An 18,007-nucleotide genomic window follows, 5' to 3' on the forward strand; every position below is an offset into this window, starting at 1 on the left:
CTCTGATTTTTAAGATTTAAGTTCCATGATACTTTCATAGTACATGCGCTGTCTCAACAACAAACAGCTTAACACCCATCATTATCTCCATAAACAGACACTGTTTAACCTAAGATCAAGTCACACTGCTATAAACCAGATCACTTTTATCTCTTCCCTCTCTTTCTACTTAACACTTGTTAGGGAATGAGTTCCTCCAACAGAAGTGTTCAGCTAGATTAGAAGGAAGATGATACCTTTGATCCAGGAACTCATTCCATCTAAGGGGTTAGTGACAGAACAGTTGCAATTTATTATTTTTTTTTTCTGTTCAGCTCTATATCCTATTCTTCTCTAGTATCCTCAAACACAGGGCCCATCTTCACTTTCATCAGTCTACCAATGAACTTCACTTTGCTCCTTCTCTTCCTGGGACCTCTACTGGCTAATTTTCCCGAAACTACATTTATCCTTTCCCCTTTCTTCATTTCAGAAAGAAGTTTCCCTATCCAAATTCAATTCCTGCCACTGTATCCTAACCCCGATTAGCTTCCACAGTTGCTCTTACACCTTCTCTTTACATCTGAGCTTCTTAACAGTTAAGTTCACAGTATCTTCACTACTAACTTCCAAATCACTGTACAACCCATAGTGCACAGTTCTTCTGTTCCCTCTTAGCTGACTATATGGGAAAAGGTAGCTAGATGGTGATTAGGTGTATCAAATCCAATGCATAGTCCTTTGTCCTTATCTTTCTTGATCACTCTGTCAAGTAAGTTATCTATTGATACTGAGTACTCCATCGAAACTCCCTCCTGCTTGACGACCTATCACAAGACTCATTCCTGTACTGCCTGCTACCCATCTTACTGTTCTTTCTTCACTTCCTTTATGGGTTCTGTTTCCTCTGTCTTTTTCAAGTTTTGCTGCTCCAAGTGATTCTTAATTCTGTCTTTTTCTCACTTTAACCACACTCCAGCTGCAACCTCATGGCTTTGATTTCCCTAGACTTTTGTCTCCCAAATTCTAACTCCAATCCTTCCCTCTTCCCTGGGCTTCAGAGTGCAAAGCCACAGAAGTCCACTGTCTTCCACTAAAAGGCCACACAAACTTTCCTAATAGGAATGGTGGCCTGAGCCTTCTCTGTAACTGTCAGATACCGAAAACATTAATTTGTACTCCACTTTTTTTTAACGTGCTTTTTCACAGTTGCTGCTCTTTAACTTACCACTGTATAAGGGTATCACTGTTTTAAGTGCTATAAGGATGTCACTGCCTCAACATGGCTTCTTCTGAATCATTTAATAAACTGTCTCCAAAGGGATTTTCTAAAATTCAAGTTTGACTTGACTGTCTCATGCCTAAATACTTTCATTAGCTCACACTGTACTGTAGGCTGAGATTAAAGTTTCTATATTTGAATAAATCATTCTTCATGTCCAGCCCTGCCAGGCTTATGTGTCTTTCCCCGAGATTTGAGGCCCATGAATTCTATAGTTTTATACTCTCAAGTAATATATTCTTTCATGCTTTTGCACATTGGCTCCTAAATGTGGAATGATCTGTACATGCTGCTCTCCCTACTAACCCAAGCCACTGCATTCCCCTACTTCAAACATCAACCCCACCTGAAAAGTCTTCCAATATCATCCCCCTTATCAGATAAGTACATCCTTCTTGGATGCTGTTTAGTTTGGACAAGATTTCACAGTTATATTCATCCTACCATATTATTATTATTGATATATCTGTATGTCTTTTTGATGATCTGTGAAGAGAGGGATAATGTATTTCTCCTTTTGAAAATCTCACACATACAAACTCAGGACAGTGTCACCATTGTAATCACATAATATGCCTTTTCATGGGCTGTACTTGCTTTGCCTAAGCTATGATGTCTTTACCAGTATTACTCCCTCATTATAGATAGGAAGACTGATGCTTTTAGAAGTTAAGCAGCTTGTGCAAGAAAACATAAGTCAGAGGCAGAAGTGAACCCAGAATCCTTCTATTACAACATACCTACTTTTTCTTCATGTGCCTAGATCTGGAATTATATACACAGAGTGTTTACCAGTGATAATTAAGCAGAATAACACCAAAAGCTGAAGTAAAAAGCAGGTTAACTGTACTTAGTTAACATGATTTACAATTGTTATGTTCTAATAAATCCTAAATAAAATGGAATTTAATTTCACAGGATTACCTTCTAGTGGCCCTAATTATTTCAGAAACAGACATGTGTCAAGCGTAGGTCATAGGATATAATGCCTTTGTATCCAGGTATCTGCTGGCATACGTAGGATGGGATTTTGATACTATGTTCAAGTTACATCTCACTGCTCCTTTAATTTAATGATTCACAAAGTTGAGAAACTTTGTATTTTCCATTCCAGTAATCTCCTTCTCTTGACTGGTAGCATTGATGCACATATCTATTTGAGTATTCAATTGTCTACTATTGTTTGTTGTATTTCTTTTCAAGTAAAGAAAAAGAAGTTAGAATTGCTAAAGAATACAGATAAAACAGATCTCACTCAAGAGTGTTTGTTATAGAGCAGGAATGTTTGGTTTTAGTCTGGATGTTACCATTTTCTACAATCAGCCTCATCTCTCACTGTGCCTCTCTGATCATAGCAAAAGGCAGGAGATCCATTATCAACTTAGACAATCTTTTTAATGCTGAAGGAAAAATGTAAGCAATATCTTCTCAACATTTGTTCCAATAGCCTTAATGAGGTTCTTAAAGGCATAACCAGCCAATTGCAAACCTTTTTTTGTTTGTTTGTTTCCATTTCTATGACAACCTTTCAGGCCCAGAGGAAAGAATAAGATGTCTTAAAGTTGTGGTTTTGTTTTTAAATAATTTTTCTCTGTAATGGGAAGAAATATTTCTGGTATTACCAAGAGCATTTTGGTTTATGACTTAGTCCTATTATGATGGTTTATTATGTGTTATTTTCTTAGCAAGCCTTTTTGTATGTGATGATAAGAAGAAGACTTTTTCCCTAGGTGACATAGAATGGTACAATTTTAAAGTTCTTACTGTGTGCTCAAATCTACAAGTAGATCTTATTGAAATAAAAAGAGAAAAATAAACAATAATGTCCCGGGTAATTCTCTTGCTTCACAGATGCACAAACAGGAGAAGAGAGTGTGGCACAGATGGTTTCCCAGAGCCAAACTAGAAACCATAGCTTCTTTATTTGCAATTTACCACACAGCCTTACTACTGAAGAGCAATATGGTACCAAAATTATCATTCTAAAAATGAATTCAATATTGAATGGTAGATGAATTACTTAATATATTGATAAAGCAGTGGATTATAACATATCACATAAACTACTGTTTTACTAAATTGAGTGCAAATTTTGTCAGACCATAATATGTTCACCTAATGCTTGTTTTCTACCATCATCTTATAATCTTACATTACTAACACTATTATGTTACATCTTATCCCATAAGCAACCAAGTTCTGTAGTTCAAAATACTTTTCCAAAGGGGGAAAAATGGGTTGAAAGGAAACAAGCTAATTCTCCCATGTTAGCTTAGAATATAATGAAAATATAATAGGTTATAGAAATGAACAATTGATAGCATTCTACAAATCTTGGAGATGTCACTGCAGTAATCAAGTGTTCCAGTGCTCTTATGCTGTGTGACAACAAGATTTTTTAAAAAGGTGCTCTTTATCCTCTCTAATTATGTAGCTTGGATAAGCAGACTAGAATCACATTATGTATAGGTATAAAGAGCCTATAGCAAGAAAAGGAACGCCTTTCTCTTCTTGGAGACATTAGTGTTTGAATACAGAAATAAATTGACTCACTTTTCTTCAGTGAGGAAAAGCCTATATTTATGCAGATGACAGAAAATCATAGGTATTAATAAATGGAAAAAAACAGTCATATAGAAGAACTGTGAAAAACAGTATGGATTTAGTGATAATATATTTGTTTTTCAAGGTGAACAAGCTGTGTTTAATTTGGCTACATTACATAAATAAAAGATAAGTAAAAACACCAAAACAACAAAACAATAACAGAACTAATGTCTTTAGTTGGTTAGATGCAAAGTTATAAGCTTCATGTTTATATTTGATTTCTTTATTTAATGCATTTGCCAGCATAGATCTGCTTGAATGTCCATGTTTCTCTAAAACCATAATTCACATGAAATGCTTCAGGTGCCAGCACCCTCTCAGGAAAACACTGATGAATCCGTTTCATTCTGACTCTAATCTTGTGTTGGTGGCCCTGAAAACCCAGGGCCGCTCAGGAGTGCCTGTCAAGTGCTCTGCACACCAATGTTATTAGACTCTGAGGACGCCCTGATCATCTCCCACATTTCACTAATCTGCCCTGTAAGCCAGTGCCGAGCTGTTCTTTGCAAAAGGATTATCTGATCATGCTGCTGCTTTCTTAAACACCTGTGAGTGGTTCTCCATTGTCTGCAGTGTTACCCAGACATTAGTGCCAGCCTACCTAAGGAACATGACTCATTCTCATTAGCACTAAAAATTAGCAGTGTGATAGATTCTGGGAGAGGTTGGAGGTGGGGTTAGAATCAGCATCTGCAGGGTGGGCAGAAATATATGAAGGATGGCCTTCAATAAGTTCATGGAAATATGTATTATGAAAAGCTATGTATGGATTTCAAGACATTTTTGTACCAAAATAAATGTATTTCTACAAACTTTTTGAAGTCCTCTTCTACACAATTTGACCAATTTTCCAGCAATTCTGACATTCCCTCTTGCCATTCCCTATCCCTGCCCCCATGAGAATAACCTGACACACAAAGCACTTTATGATCCAGCTACTTTCTTTCTTTCCCACATTATTTGTCACTATGATTTTGTAGGTCATGCACTGCACAATGCACACACTAGTGCTCAGCTACTACTTTCCTTTTCCACCTTATCACATGTGGTTGCACAAATTGTGCATTGCACAATGAGTGGCTATACTGTGGTCCTACTGGCTGGGCCCATACTCATTCTCCAAAACAAATTACCTACCCCATAGACCTTATTAGCTTCTTAGAATTTCAGAAAGTTTCATGCCTTTCTATATGCACACTCACCAGATGAATTAACATGAATATTTCTTTTAACCATTCAACAAATATTTGTTGGGTGGCAGACTTTTTCTTTGTAAATTTCATGCCTTAAGGGCCTAGCATAGTGCCAGGCCCATGATGCTTATTAAATGAATAAATCCTTATTAAATGAATGAATGAATAAAGTTAATGCTAATGTTCCATTCAAGTGTTTCTGCAAATAAGCAATGTGTCTGCATTACTTTTTCCTGGAAAAACATGATAAAGGAAAAGGTGAAATGATTTTTGTCCTTATTGGAAGGGAAAGTATAAGAAAATTGGAGTGTAAATAATAATCCACACTAATGTTTGCTTAGAAAATATCTGTGAAAAAGAGAAGTTTTCAGTTAAAAATGAAACTATAAAAAGATTGTGACAGAAATGGACAGAAGAAAGAGTGGTGAAAGAAAAATGAGAAATACTAAAAACTGTCATGAGTGAACCCAGAGTTTAACCTCATACACTATTCTCTTCATGTTCTTCCTTCACAAACCACCCTCATTAACACCTGGAACCCTTTTTTTTTTCTTTTTTTACAAAATGACTAGTAATAAATTGCTTCATAAAATTTCACCTCTTCCTTTCTCTCCTGCGCTGTGGATCATCAAGCACAACTCTGGCTCTCATCAAGTGCTTTCACACTTTCCAGGCCATGGGGCCTATTTACACCTGCTCTCTACTGGAGCCAGCCTTTTGAGAGGCAACTATTTCTGATACCCATTGCCTGGGAGAGAACCCACCCAAACTTAGATCCAACTATCCTCCTGGGAGAGGCAAATGCTTCCTAACACCTCCTTGTCAACCTCGTTCACTCTGTTTTTACAAGCATTCATAACTGGAGCGAAAACATTGTTTATAGAATGCAGTCATCTGCTCCCCAGAGAAAGAGTGTTAAACTAATTTATAGGACAAAAGACTCTGCCATTGTCTAATATTATCGTAAAATGCTCAAAATTGGGCAAATGGGAATTCAGCTATCTGGCTAAGGTACCCTGACACATGGAGGGATAGGATAGCAGGTGTTCAATGGATAGTTTGCTATTCTGAAAGTTTGATACAGCATTTTCAAGATGAGTGACATGGTCAGGGAAAACTGAGACCCTACTAACAACACAGGACATTGGCAAACTTCTTTATCAAAGGTTGATAATTAATCTCAACCTGTTTAGCTATGTGAAATTATAAATGCTTAATCACAGCTCAAATAAACATGCTTCTGGAATTAGCACTTCATTGTGAACAAGCATTTTTCATATTTATTGCCTCATTTGGATTCCTTAGAATCTTTTGGTTCACAATACCCTTGTCTTAGATAAAACTTCATAGAGATGAACAACAATGAGCAAAGCAGAAGCTACCATTTGTTTTATTTTTACAAGGCTATTATGACTATCATAACTTGCTGAATAAATCTAAGAAATGTACATAATCTTTCTGTGTGTTTCTCGTCTTCAACATTAGGAGTTCAATAGTTCTTACCTCCTAGAGTTGATGAGACAAAGATATTAATAAGGGTAAGCAAGTAGCAAGAGTGCTTGGGATGTGGTACATACTCCACACTAACTTGTTTTATTATTTTTTGAAATAACATTAGGGTATTTCTGCTGCTGCTGATGATAATGTTGAAAGAGTCCTTGCAAATTTTATTTCGTTTGATCCATGGAGCAACTCTAAGTGATTTGTTTCCAATACTGTAGACATTGACAGATGACAAAAGAGTAGCTCAGAGAGGTTAACTGCCCAAAGTTACCTAGCCAGGAAGCAACACAGTTTAGATTTGAGCCTGAGACTCCTATAAGTTAAAGACAATGCTCATTACCACTTAACTGTATATCTTAAAGAGGCTTTGACAAGGTTACAGTCATCTTGAATTCTTATCCAGATTTATCACAGGCAACATCTCTTTCTTAGGAACATATGGTATTGTCATTGATGATATTGGCCAATTCTCTCAATGAACACCAAACCCAGAACAAGAAATGTGCTTATAATCCATGTTTGGAGAATTTACTTGAATTCAAATCTGATTGTTTTACCCATACAAAAATATTTACAGTTAGGTGCACCAAACCTTGAAATCCCATTCAAGAATGAAACTATGTTAAGACCCTGACAGTCTGCAAAGTCCTTTCCTTTCTTTGATTTCATTACATTATCACAATTGTCCCCAGTGGTTTGGCAGTCTAGTCTTGCTCTTACCATGGAATGACAAGGCCCCAGAGAAGTTAAATATATGGCTCAAGGACACAGAGTGCATTGGTCTTCTGATGCTAGTGGGCCTGATTCACTTCCTCAGCTTAAGTCATACATTAGGGGGTATGTAATCCACAAACCCTTATCCAAAGGATAAACTACTGTGATGACCTAAATCATAAAACACAATCTTCCCGTATGAATAGAACCCTGAGTCAGAAATATTCCTGCTATTGTGGTTGAATAGAAAAAAATGCCTGTTCTGATGTTTTCCTCTGGATGGAAAAGTTAACTTCTGACACTCTTTGTAGTGACAAATGACTGTCAATAGCCCCTTTACGGAAGCAAACATGAGAAAAGCAGCTAGCAGATGCAATGGAAGGATGTCTGGTGAAAAGCCCATTTGCATCTGCTGGGAAATACGTGTCAGAGCACTTAGTGCCAGCTGCTTGTCAGTTCTCGTCTACTTGTTATGTAAGATCTCCATTTCCCCAGCACTGTACCAAATGAAATTAAGAAGGCTTAGCTGAAATCTAATTACCAGTGTATGACACCACTTCAGAAAAGGAAGACAAAATCAGAATAAATATTTTATAGGCTAGGCAGCACAGTGAGAGCAGTGAGGTAGAAAACATCGGTGCTGGAAAGAGAAGGGCTGCCTACAGGAAGGATTTGTAGCTGCTGTGTGTTGCAGTGAAAAAGAATGCATCCACCCCAAAGCTGCGACAGCTATTGAGGAAGAGGAACTGTGCTCCAAGGGGCAAATAAAACATAACTTCCACTGAGGAAACAGAGCCACATTTCCCTGATTCAACCTGAACTACATTATCTCTTCTAAATAGTTACACCAAAACCCAACAAACAGACCAGAACAAGCACCAGGAGAGCCAAAGTTTAACATCTCATAACTGATGCACAACAATGGTTTGCAAACTGATGACTTCTTTGGTCCCAAAAGGTAACAGTAGAGCTTTTCAGAATATTTATTATTAAACTGATAAGAACAGATACTACACTTGATCTTAGCCAAAAGGCCAAGAAGCGATTTATTATTACTTTTTCACTGATTTTATATACTGACAGATATATTAAAATAGAAAACAAAGCATTACTAAGTACATTCAGCTCTTTAAATTAACAAAATATTTGAAAATATAAGTTTCCCTCCTTCTGAAACCCTATTCAAATGAAAGGCAAAAGACAGAAACATTAAAGGGGCTGGCACTATGGTGTAGTGGGCGAAAGCCTCCGCCTGTGGTGCCAGCATCCCATACGGGTGCCGGTTCAAATCCCAGCTGCTTCTCTTCCGATCCAGCTCTCTGCTATGGCTTGGGAAGGCAGTAGATGATGGTCCAAGTGCTTGGGCCCCTGCACCCACATGGGAGACCCAGAAACTCCTAGCTCCTGCCTTCGAATCAACGCAGGTCTGGCCACTGTGGCCATTTGGGAAGTGAACCAATGGATGGAAGACCTCTCTGTCTCTCCCTCTCTTTGTCTGTAACTCTGCTTCTCAGAATAAATAAATAAAATATTAAAAAATTATAAAGGGTCCAGCACTGTGGCATAGTAGGTAAAGCAGCTGCCTGCAGTACCGGCACCCCGTATGGGCACTGGTTTGAGTCCGATATTCCACTTCCTACCCAGCTCCCTGTTAATGTGCCTGGGAAAACAGCAGAGGATGGCCCAAATGCTTGGGCCCTACAACCACGTGGGAGACCCGGAAGAAGCTCTGGCTTTGCCCTGGTCTCGCTTTAGGTGTTGTGGTCGGTTCTAGTCCCAGTGGCTACTCTTCCAGTCCAGCTCTCTGCTATGGCCTAGGAAAGCAGTGGAGGATGGCTCAAGTGCTTGGGCCCTGCACCTGCTTGGGAGACCAGGAGGAAGCACCTGGCTCCTGGCTTCAGATCGGCACAGCTCCGGCCATTGCGGCCATTTAGGGAGTGAACCAACGGAAGGAAGACCTTTCTCTCTGTCTCTCTCTCTCTCTCTCTCTCTCTCTCTCTCTGTTTGTAACTCTACCTGTCAAATAAATAAATAAAATCTTTAAAAAATGAAGCCAAATCATGCCTTGAAACTACAGAAAATGTAGGTTTTAGCAAGTTACCTTCATCAGGTGAGAAGAAAAGTACAGCTGAAAAAAGGAGACTGTGTTGACAACAGCGTAAGGGTTGGTTAGACTCTCAGAATGACAATGGTCTCAGCCTAGAGTGATGGTGCTAATGAGTATCTCATTCTGTCAGTGACATATTCACAGCAGGAGAGTGAGGATTCATATCTGCAGACGCTGAATCAGATGGATCCATATTGGCAGATAATATAGGAACAGGATGGAGAGGTAACAGATATAAGATAAGGCAAATACATCAAAATGTTCACTGCAGAACTCAGATGGTGGTTTTCCAGGCATTTACTTCTCCAAACATTTGACAAATCTCAGCATCAACGTGTTAGAGGAAAGAAATCTATCGAGAATCCAGTCTGCTCTCACCATATCCATTGCCATCGCCTCATTCCAGGTTTTCCTCATCCTGACTGGCCTCAGTCCAGGTTTTCCTCATCCTGACTGGCTTACTGTGGTAACTTTCAAGTTGGTCTTCCAGCTTGTACCCTTCCCTCTCAGTATATTCTCAGCAGACCAATCAGAGGGATATATTTTAAACAGAAGTCACCTCATGCCATAACTATGTTCGAAACCTGTATGCTCCTCATTTCAGTGACCTGTAGAATCCTCAGGGTAGCCTGCATGCTCGGCTTTACCTAGACACGTTACTTCTCTGACTTTTTTTTTTTTTAACAGGCAGAGTGGACAGTGAGAGAGAGAGACAGAGAGAAAAGTCTTCCTTTGCCGTTGGTTCACCCCTCAAATGCCTGCCGTGGCCGGCGCACCGCGCTGATCCGAAGGCAGGAGCCAGGTGCTTCTCCTGATCTCCCATGGGGTGCAGGGCCCAAGCACTTGGGCCATCCTCCACTGCACTCCCGGGCCACAGCAGAGAGCTGGCTTGGAAGAGGGCCAACCGGGACAGAATCCAGTGCCCCGACCGGGACTAGAACCTGGTGTGCTGGCGCCACAGGTGGAGGATTAGCCTATTGAGCTGCAGCGCTGGCCACTTCTCTGACTTTATGTCCAACTACTGTATTCTGCACATGCTCTGTGACAGCCACGTTGTTCTCCTTGCTGCTTCTCGAACACTGAGGTCCATTCCAGGCATTCTGCACTTGGAATGATTTCTCCTAGACAACTGCAAAGCTAACTCCTCACCTCCTTCTTGTCTTTGCTAACAGCTCATCTCCTCAGTGACTTTTATCCTAACTACCCTTTGAAAATTGCAGTCCCTTCATGTGGCATTCCCAACTTGCCTCACCCTGCCATACATTTTCTCTGCAGTCCAGCATGGCATTTGTATTAATTTTTTAGATTGATTTATTTATCTGAAAGTCAGAGTTACACAAATAGAGAAGGAGATACAGAGAGAGAGGTCTTCCATCTGCTGGGTTTTTTTTTCATATTTTAAGTTTTAATGTAAAGGTTTAAGATTCACATTATGAAAATTAAAAATCTATTCAAACCCCTCTGTGATAGGAGTCTCCTGTCACCATTTCCCAAGCCTGCCCTCCCACTCCCATCCATTGTTCCCTCCATGGTTCCCCTCCCACCAGCAGCAGTCTCCCCCTGTACAGGCGGATGGCTGTCATGAAACCCACTCAGTGGATCCTTTGGCTACAGCAACACAAAGACAACACCTGACCTTTCCCGCCCAGGTCCAGTAAGCCACTGGTTGTCCCTCCTTCTGAGTACGATTGGTGCTTTACATGATGTGGTGTGTGCGGGCAGGAGGCAAGCACATGGCATGTATGTCTTGGTAGTCATTCTAGATTACTAAGCATATTCTCCAGTAATTCTTCCAAAGGGGATACACAAGAAACAAATGTCCTGAATTCTTCAATATCGAAAAATACCTTTGTTTTACCCTCAAAATCAAACGCTAATTTGGCTGGATACAAGATTCTTGGCTTAAAGCCTTTTTCTTCAGAACTTTGATGATATTGGCCCACTTACTTCTAGCATCCAGGGTGCCCAATGATAAGTCTGCAGTCAACCTGATTCTAGTTCCTCTGTAGGTTATTTCTTTCCTTTCTCTGGAAACCTTTATGATTTTCTCTTTATCACTGGAATTGCAAAGTTTCACCAAGATGTGTCTAGGAGTGAATCTGTTTTCATCGATCTTACGGGGTATTTGGTGTGCACTGACAATCTCAAGACTTGAATCTTTCTTCAGCTCTGGAAAGTTTTCTTCAACTATTTCTCTTATTATGTCCTCTGCACTGTTCTCTTTATTCTCTTTTTCTGGAATACCTATCAAACAGATATTGGCACTTCTGGATCTATCCTCTATATCTCTTAACCTTTCTTTACTGATTATCTGTTTGGCCATTTGCATTGCATCCTTAGAGAATTCTTCAACTTGATCATCCAGACTATCCACTCTTTCTTCAAGTATGTCCATTCTGTTACTCAGGTCATCTACTGAATCTTTAATTTCCAAGACTTCTGGGTGGAAATTTTTTATGCTTTCAATCTCCTTTTGAATCTCCCTGAAGAGATGAACCACGCTTTTTCAAAAACTTTCTTCTGTTTCCTGTAGTAAGTCTGCCTCTTTGGCAGTTAGCTCTTCTAATTTTAGAGTTTTGTGTTTCTCTTTCTCTGTTTTCTTTAAAACTGTGGCGATCCATGATGAAGTACTCAAGTTTATACAGGACGGCTCTTCACGCTTATTATAACTCTTCTCTATGGTGTCTTCTCCCTCCTCCTCCTCCAGCTCTGAGATTTCTTCTCCCTCTTCTTCCAGCTCCAAGGTCTCTTCCTCCTCCTCTATCCCTGATGCTTTTTCCCCTTCCTCCTCCTCTTCCAGCCACAAGGTCTCTTCCCACTCCTCCTCTACCCATGAGGCCTCTTGCTCCTCCAACTTGGGAGTTCCTTTTTCTTCCAACTCTGAAGACTCTTCTTCCTCAGTCTCTATGTTCTTCACCTCTGGCTTAGCAATCTTTACCTCTTTAATAAACAGAAAGCTCAAGCCATCACTGGATGGTTCTCCTGCTCTAGGTTTTGAGTCTATTGGTACTTTACCCAGTTTTTCTTGAATCCCATATCGTCTTCCTCAATGTACTTTTTCATTTTGTGGGAATATATCTTGCAGTAATTCTTTCATAAAAGGTTTTTGACTGGTAAATTCTCTGAGGCTTTGGAGGTTTGAAAATGTCTTTGTTTCACCATCACATTTAAATGCTAATTTAACATCACACAAAAATGTAGGTTCAAAATCATTTTCCTTCAGAATTCTGAAGATATTACTCCACTGTCCACTAACACCCAGCATTGCTGACGACAAGTCTGCTGCCAGTGTAAGTATGGCACCCTCATCAAACCATTCTCTGGGGGCTTTTTGACATTTTCATTCTTGAAGCTCTGAACGTTTTTCTCCTCTCCCATTTCCTTGACTTCTTCATTCTTTGTGTTCTCATCCTCTTCATCTTCTATATGCATAGTGCTCTTTCCGTATCTGTCATCAACACTGTACAAGGTTTCTTCCATACTTACAGAAACTTTCTGATTTTGTGATTTAACCTGGGATGACTTCTGACCTTTATTACTTCTGTTCTCTTTTGATTCATCCAACCTGCTGTTGAGCTCATTCATTTCTACTCTTTTGTGGATTAAGTTTACAATGTCCTCTACTATTTTAGACTTTTTCCCGTCCATTTTTTCTACTAAATGTGTAGTTTGTGAGGCTAACTCTTTCACTTGTTGCCAGTCTTTCCTGCTTCTGGAGTTGTCTGAATTTTTCATTTCTGGTATTATACGTGTTGCTGCTAAATTTTGCTTTAGGTCATTTTTAAGACTTTCTCTTATCTCTTCAAACATCAGATCCTGGATTTCCATCAAGACCTTGCACTTCTTCATAATAACTGCTGATATGTCTTTGTCCTTATCTGTTTCTAGTAACTGTTTTCTTTCAACGTAGGTGAGGTTGTTCTGTTTCTTTGGAAGTCTAGCCATGTTTTGATTGTACCTTGGACTTTGGGGCTATCTTGTCAAGAGTCTTATTTCTTCCTGGAAGAGTTTTTTGTTTGTTTGTTTTCTTTTTTGGCTCTTGCTCACCAGCTAGATTTCAGAAATACAAAATCTTAAAATATGTCATTTAAAAGTCTCCATCGGCTTTATTTTCCAACCTCAATCAGGCAATGCTTCATGCTAAGTGTTCCAATGGGCTGAGCAGAAGAGCTTTGTTTTACAACAGAAGGGCTGGAGAGGAAGGGAACCTCTGCTGGTTTTTTTACTCCTCAAATGGCCACAATGGCCGGAGCTGAGCCGATCCAAAGCCAGGAGCCAGGAGCTTCTTCAGGGTCTCCCACGTGGGTGCAGGGGCCCAAGGACTTGGCCCATTTTCTGCTGCTTTCCCAGGCCATAGCAGAGAGCTGGATTGGAAGTGGAGCAGCTGGGACTCGATCCGGAGCCCATATGGGATGCAGGCACTGCAGGCAGCAGCTTTACCTGCTACGTCACAGCACCAGCCCCATATGGCATTTTTAAAACCACTTTCTAACAGCCTGTTTACCTATTACATTTTTTGTTTATACAGCCTAATTCCACCCAATTAGGGTTGCAAGATTCAGCATATAAAAACATAAGAAATCCAGCTAAATTCAAGTTTCAGATAAACAATACATACTTTTTTGGTAGAAGTACATCCCGTGCAAAATATGTGACATACTCATACTGGAAAATATTTTTTCAGTATCTAAAATTCAGATGTAACTGAATACCCTGTATTTTAGCTTGCACCCACCTCAGACACATATGCTAATATAAATCCTCAAAGAGATTTATTCTTAATTCCCAGAATGCTGAATGTTTCGTGATAAATGTTGAATAAATAAAGGTACATTGGATGAGTGAATAAGCACACATTTTCTGAGGATGAGCTATAAAAAACAGCGTGATTCATGGGTGACTATGATCCAGGAAATAGAGGATCCATAGAAGAGGTGAAGCAAGTCTCAGAATAACACTGTGAGACCTACCTGGGGAGAGGGAGACAGGTGGAGGTCAGTGCACGGAACAAATAAGTTAACTGGTGTGTTTTCCTGTGACGTTATTATGATGATTTTCACCTTTCTGTAAGAGGAGCTTCTCTAACACATTAGGAAAACAGAAGGAGACATGACTTCCAGGAGAGGAGATATTGTTACAGAAAGGAAAAGTATCCATAGTACAACCATCCTTATAGCGTCATTAGAAAGCAAAAACTGAATAGTGTTTTGACTAACATTGTGGCATAACTAATGATAGTAAGCAAATCTGGGAAGAATTGGAAGTTTGTGTGTGTGATAGGGTGAGGAAGGGGCATAAGAGGGCTGAGCTGTCATCTCTTTAGTCATACAATTGGGTTGATGAGTATACCAGATAATATGCGGAAAATTTCAAAACTAAGAGCAGCACAATAATATAATTTAGAAACTTAGACTAACACAAAAGAAAATAGCAATAATAGCTCAAACTAGGGGCTGGTGCTGTGGCGCAGTGGGTTAACGCTCTGGCCTGGGGTGCCGGCATCCCATATGGGTGCCGGTTCAAGACCCAGCTGCTCCACTTCCAATCCAGCTCTCTGCTGTGGCCTGGGAAAGCAGTGGAGGATGGCCCAGGTCCTTGGGCCCCTGTGCCAGCATGGGAAGACCCAGAAGAGGCTCCTGGCTCCTGGCTTCAGATCGGCTTAGCTCCAGACGTCTCAGGAGTGGACCAGCAGATGGAAGACCTCTCTCTCTCTCTCTCTCTCTCTCGCTTGCTCTCGTTCTCTCTCTCTCTCTTCCCTCTCTCCCTCTCCTTCTCTCTCTGTGTGGCTCTTTCAGATAAATAAATAAATCTTTAAAAAAAATAGCTCAAACTAGCTGACTTTGGGGACAACTTAGGGGAAAGGAAGAGTGGGGAGGCCTAGGAAAGAATGCTGGTTTTGGCCATAAGTCTTATAGCATTATTTTATTAACAACATAACATGGGTTTACTTACAAAAATAATCAATACTAAATTCAAATATCTTTATTAAGAAAATGAAAGCAGAAAGAGAGAAATAGAATTTCTAAAATATCTACATAGCATACAAATCATTTTTCTTCCCTAGAAAACTGTCTTATTACTATGGAGACCTTAGTCTTCTTTTGCAGACCAGTTGGCAGGCCCTCATGCACTTCACTAAGTGAGGCTACAAGTTCACCTGAAATCACTATGTACTTAACATACTTCAGAAGTAGCAAATAATGAGCCAGTATCAGACCTTAGGCACACTCTAGCCACCTAATCTTAGATTTATGCTAGCAATTTAACAGTATTTTATGGTTACAGAACCACTTAACTTCATGCTCTCACATTACTTAAATTATTTTCTTTTTTTAAATTTTTTTCTTTTCTTTTTTTTTTTTTTTTTTTTTGACAGGCAGAGTTAGATAGTGAGAGAGAAAGAGACAGAGAGAAAGGTCTTCCTTTTTTGCCGTTGGTTCACCCCCCAAATGGCTGCCACGGCCAGCATGCTGTGCCGATCCGAAGCCAAGAGCCAGGTGCTTCCTCCTGGTCTCCCATGCGGGTGCAGAGCCCAAGCCCTTGGGCCATCCTCCACTGCCTTCCCGCCACAGCAGAGAGCTGGACTCAAAGAGGAGCAACCGGGATAGAACAGGCTCCCCAACCGGGACTAAAACCCGGAGTGCTGGCGCCACAGGCCACAGGCAGAGGATCAGCCTAGTGAGCCATGGCACCAGCCTACTTAAATTATTTTCATATCACACATTACTTGGGGGTTTCTCATCCAAAAAAAAAAAAAAAAAAAAAAAAAAAAAAAAAAAAAAGAGCTGTCATCCTCAGATAAGACCATGACATTAGCTCAGAAACTCAAAGCTTTGCAATTGTCTTGTTTTTCCTTGTTTTAGCCTCTCCTTTTCTATAACATTCTTCTGACTCTTGAACAATTATAAGCCTATTTCTCTTTCCACGATCACCTTTTCTCATTCTTCCTATTTCTCTCCATGGTTCCGTGGTGGGATCACCGTGCTCCCTGCAATCCTACTTGGCTGCAGACATTCTCTAAGACACAGAAGCCGTGTTCTTATTTGGTTCAGTCTGTGTTTCTGAATTATTTTTAGCCCAGATTGTACTAGTTGGTGAATTCTTTCAAACTTTTAGTTATTAGATAGTTTTTATGCTTTTTAAACAGTTCAAGAACATAGAAGAAAATTAAATCTCAATTATCAATAGCTATAAAAGTCACTTTTGTGTAGATGGCCTTTTTTTCAGTCCTTTGTTTTTAAATTCCACTCAGCTTTAATACTTTCCACGCAGTTTTGAGTAGTTTTACCTATTCTGAATCCAAAAGTATTGCTTTAGTGAATATTCTAACCTTACCATTCATTTTCCAATATGAGTAGGTGAAGCTTGGAGTCTCTTCCCAATTGTTCTGTCTTCTTAGAGATGAAGCCCACAAGAATTAAGCAATTCATCACTGGCTGTGCCTAACCACCCTGCTGTAGGGCCAGTCACATGCTGATCTATAAATGAGCCTATTATTCCACAGGGCAGCCCAAAGTTGCCCGTATAGAGGATGCACAAACTCTGCTCATAAAAGCCACATTCAGAAATTGCCACCAGAAACTGCCTGCTGAAACCCACCCTGTTTTCAGACATGCACTCCCAGAGTTCCCAGTTTGACCTTCTCTGCTTTTAAATTTACTTTTAACTCCAAAATTCTCACAACTCCTTTGCTTTCAAAGTTTACTATAAAATTTTTACCAGTTCTTTTTATACTTTTATATTTCTACTCTCTCATTTCTATAAATTTGCTCATGATTTTCTTTTTTTAAAAGATTTGTTTATTCAAAAGTTAAAAAAAAAAGTTAGAGAGAGAAGAGGAGAGACAAAGACATAGCCCTTCCATCCACTGGTCCACTCCCCAAATGACCACAACAGCAGGGGCTATGCCAGGCTGAAGCCAGGAGCCAGGAGCCAGAAGCTTCATCTGGGTCTCTCAAGTGGATGCGAGGGGCCCAAACATTTGGGCCATCTTCTGCTGCTTTCCCAGCTGCATTAGCAGGGAGCTAGATTAGAAGTCGAGCTGCTGGTACTTGAACGGTGCCCATGTGGGATGCCAGCACTGCAGGTGGCAGCTTAAACCGTTATGCCACAATGCCAGCCCCTTATGATTTTCTAAAGTATTTCATATGTTCATGTGTATGGGTATAGATATGGGTGTGTTACGTCATATACACACATGATATTAGACAATTTGTATAAATTTATTGATATATATATATATATATACACATACATATATATCTCCATTTGCCATTTTTCCCTCAACTATTGTTAGAGGGGTGATTTTCTTGTTGTTGTTACTGTTGGGTTTTTTTGGGTGGAGGTCAAATTAGGGCCTGGTTAGCACACTGGAACCACCTTCTGTCTGTTTATTTATCCTTCCTCTCTCAGCTGACCTGTATTTCTTATGACAAAATCTGCACTTCAAATATACAACCACAGTGAGTATTTGGGCTACTTCCTTATCTTTCCTAACAACCCACTGCATGCAACAATCCATTTCTGGTTTGTACAAATGCCTTCTCACATTACAGGAACTTCTATGAATACCTGTGTCTGTCCATGTGAATGAGAAACCATGGGTTTTCTAAGAAACACCTT

General features: G+C 39.9%; 1 protein-coding gene and 1 pseudogene across 2 annotated transcripts in view; both read right to left on the bottom strand.

Annotated features, from left to right (window-relative positions):
• GAS2 (growth arrest specific 2) overlaps positions 1-18,007 on the bottom strand; it is a 147,782-nt gene that overhangs the window by 4,641 nt on the left and 125,134 nt on the right. The gene's annotated exons all lie outside the window — the stretch shown is intronic.
• On the bottom strand, positions 8,199-8,324 carry LOC133765007 (U2 spliceosomal RNA; annotated as a pseudogene).

Source organism: Lepus europaeus, chromosome 7 (assembly GCF_033115175.1).
Source record: "Lepus europaeus isolate LE1 chromosome 7, mLepTim1.pri, whole genome shotgun sequence".
Classification (NCBI taxonomy): domain Eukaryota; kingdom Metazoa; phylum Chordata; class Mammalia; order Lagomorpha; family Leporidae; genus Lepus; species Lepus europaeus.